We start from the raw sequence: 3846 nt of genomic DNA, 5'->3' as shown, positions 1-3846 counted from the left end.
AAATGACATTTCCTTACTTATATTAGGTTTAACCTAGTATATTGATGTTAGGGTAAACCTTATAAAATTACTTATTTTATAGATAAAAGTGATTGAATGTTATCAGCATCATATGGTTTAACCTAATATTATTATAGGCACGGCTATTGAAAAAACTCCTAATGCTAGGCTTCAGTGGTTACCCTCTGAATTAAATGGTGACAGTACCACATTCGGTGACTAGTATTTTTGTTAGTTTCAAAACAGACAAACTAATGTAACAAAGTGCTGAGCCTTGAGACTAATTAAACTGAGTAAAAGGTGATAAGCTTGTGAAATAAATAACAGACTAAAACAACAGATTATTGATACATAACTAATGCCATTGGACAACTTATACCATTATCTGTGATGCAATTAGAGACTGTATTATATAATTATAGATAATGTATTTTCAAAAGTTAAGAGATAAGCAGCATTGCCCTGCCACCACCAACATGCAAACTTATTCTGTAGTAATTATGGAAATATCAAGGGATCAAGAACATGCGGAAAAACACTAGAATTGGAACAAAAATTCTACCTTTCATCAGGAGGATTATGTCTTCTGGAAGAAGAAATAGAAACTCTAGTTAGTGGATAAGCCAGGATCACTTCCCTATTTTTATAATCAATATTCTGTGGCTGTGTGGTGAGGGTGGGAACTGTGCTTTCCTGTACTTCTGGAAACCGGGGTCAAAGCACATTAATTTCAGGATGTTGGTGACAAGACTCTTATTGACAGAAAAGCTATGGAAATATAGCTGTAAAAAGTGAAAAGGTGATAGTATAAAATTGGATAATAAGAGAAGGGTTCAATTCCAGCAATGATCAAGGTAGTTTCTGAGAAAGTAAAAAAAAATGAGCAAGTTGTTGTTAAAAAGTTTCAAAGACATTAAAAAGCTACCAAGTAATTAGAATTTGTAGGACTAAGATCCAGTAAAAGAAACCAAGAGAAGTAAGCATGACATTTGGTAACACTTCTGATTTGCTGATGGCTTCATAAACGATGTGAATTTACAAAAAAACCCACTGAATTACACATTTTAAATGTGCGAATTGTACATTATGTGAATTGTATCTCAATAAAGCTACAAAAACATTCAAAGCTTCAATTATCTCTGCAATATTTCAAATATAAAACCTAGAATGCAGTCAAAAATAACTATAAATAAAAAGTCATCATTGGCTGGAAACTATGATAGAAAAACAGCTAACAGATAGAGACACAGAAAAGATCCAAGTATTGGAATTCTCAGATATATAATTTAAAATACATCTAATTTATTTATTTTATACATCCAATATATTTGTAATTAGAGTCTCAGAAAAAGAGGAGAAGGAATGGGATAGAAGCAGTACTGGAAAAGATAATTGCCAAGAATATTCCAAAAGTGATGAAGAACATTAACCTATGGAGTCTGGGGGAGCTTCTGTGGAAAGCGGGGGAGGCAGGGGAGGCAGGGGGGAACCCACGGTGGGGGGGACAGCGGCTGCAACTGTGAAATGGCAGAGATGGTGGGGGACACTAGGTAGCTCATCACCAAACCGCAGAACCTGAAAGACGCCTAGGGGCTGCCCAGCAACTTCCTTGAGATGGATGTGAGCAACCCTCAGGTGATGGGGTGGGGGGAGGCGCCGCTTCACCACCTGTGAAATCAGAGTCCAGACAAATCGGCCTGTTTTCAAGCTGTAGGGATCTGCTGTTAGAAAAAATAGACTTTGAATGGCCGCAAAGTGAATTAGAAAGAGAGACCAAGGTTCTACTCCCCCCCTCCCTGGAAAAGCATTTTTGCGTCAGCTTCCTTTTAGAGGAGATGATGGAATAGTTGATGACAACTTTATTGAAGGAAGGAAGCAAGGGCTGGAGCAGTTTATAAACAAGACCGCTGGTCATCCTCTGGCACAGAATGAATATTGTCTTCTCACGTTTTTGCAGGATGAAATAATAGATAAAAGCTACACTCCATGAAAATAAGACAGGCCTGAAATTAAGTGAGAGGGGGCAAAAACAAAGAGAAAAGGAACCGTTTTGCGACTATTAATGATTCAGATGCACCAGTGAAGAGGTTCTAACTTCTAGCATGCTGCACAGAAACTAGAATATCATGCCTTTAGTATACTGACACCCCATGCTCTGCTTTGTTTTGTGTGGGCAGTTGACATGAAATTAATTTGCTTTAGTGAAAATCCCTTCCTCCAGCCTTTCCACATAATGACTTTTCCTTGCTGTTTTAATGTGCTATACATTATAGCCTCACAAAATTGTTATTCCAGTGTAACCTCATGTCCTAACTAAAGCTACTGACTGGGTCTTATCTGCAGTTTTTGTGTCATGTTTGCTTCTTGAATCTGATAAACTAGAATATTTCTCTCACCCCCTTTTTAATATGTGATGTCACTTGACCTAATTTATGTGTGGGAACACTGCACCATTGGTTGTAAGCATCCTACACGTTAAGAGACACACTTGTATGCAGAAAGTATCTCCCTGCAGGCTTTCACATGGAAGATCAGTGAGGGAGATCTTTATATTATGTGTAAAAACAAAATCAAATTTATATACTAAAATCATTTGTCTAAAAATGTACATTGTTTTCAAATAAAAATAAAAATGCATTTCTGATATGCAAATAAAGAAAAGGAAATCTTACCCTTTGCAACAGCATGGGTAGCCCTAGAGAGCATCATGCTAAGTGAAATGAGCCAGTCAGAGAGACAAATACCATGTAGTTTCACTCATATGGAGAATCTAATGAACAAACTGAACGAGGAAAGTATAGGCAGGCTCATAGGTAGAGAGCAGGCTGACAGCCTGGTTCAGCAGGGAGGTTGAGGTGGAGGGATTGAGCAAAACAAGGAAATTCATGGGCACAGACAACAGTGTGTTGATTGCTGAGGTAGGGGGCTAGGGAGAGCTGGAGGATGGTAGAAGGGGGTTAAATGGTGATGGAAGGAGACTTGACTTGGGTGATGAACACACAATACAGTGTATGGAAGATGTGTTGTAGAATTATATACCTGAAACCTGTATAATTTTGTTAACCAGTGTCACCCCAATAAATTCAATTAAAAATCTCAAAAAATTTTTATGCTTATAATGTTAAGGCAGACTTGTCCTTCACAACTGCCAAGTGGGAACATGTTAAACAGATATTTGTAGCAGGCTTCATTTTCAAGTGTCACTTCCCAGATAGTTATGAATGAGATATTGGGTTCAATGACCTTGCAGTGCAGTTGACCTATGTATGGTAGAAGAATCTTTTCTCTATATTTACTGCTATATGTGGCAATATTTTGTGGCAAAAGATCTTGGATCTTTTTTATCTCTCTTTTATTTATTGTTGTTCAAGTACAGTTGTCTCCATTTCTCCCCTCTACTCCCCCTGACCTCCCACCCTCAATCCTACGCCCCTTTGGTTTTTTCCATGTGTCCTTTATACATGTTCCTGATAACCCTTTTCTCTCCCCTCACCACCATTATCCCCTCCCACCTCTCCTCTGGTTACTGTCAGTTTGTTCTTAATTTCCATGTCTCTCGTTATATTTTTGTTGCTTGTTTGTTTTGTTGATTAGGTCTTTTGCCCATTTTTTAATTGTGTTGTTTACTTCCTGGAATGGAGTAGTGTGAGTTCTTTATATATTTTGGAGCTCAAACCCTTGTACAAAGTATCATTTCCAAATATATCTTCCCATTCTTTTACAAGGTAGCTGAAGCTACTTTGGGTCTTTCTTGGTTCCATATACATTTTTTCAATACCTGTCCTAGATCTGTGACATATGCCTTTGGCATTTTAATAAGAAATACATGGAATCTATAGATTGCAT

The 3846-nt window shown here is 37.6% G+C and overlaps 1 pseudogene; it reads left to right on the top strand.

Annotated features, from left to right (window-relative positions):
• Positions 1-1524: 1524 nt before the first annotated feature.
• On the top strand, positions 1525-1990 carry LOC119048643 (sorting nexin-3-like; annotated as a pseudogene).
• The last annotated feature ends 1856 nt before the right edge of the window (positions 1991-3846 follow it).

This window comes from Artibeus jamaicensis, unplaced genomic scaffold (assembly GCF_021234435.1).
Source record: "Artibeus jamaicensis isolate MK-2021 breed Jamaican fruit bat unplaced genomic scaffold, CSHL_Jam_final contig_3126, whole genome shotgun sequence".
NCBI classification, from domain to species: domain Eukaryota; kingdom Metazoa; phylum Chordata; class Mammalia; order Chiroptera; family Phyllostomidae; genus Artibeus; species Artibeus jamaicensis.
The sequence above is the reverse complement of the archived record's forward strand: the minus strand, read 5'-3'. Positions and strand labels throughout refer to the sequence as shown.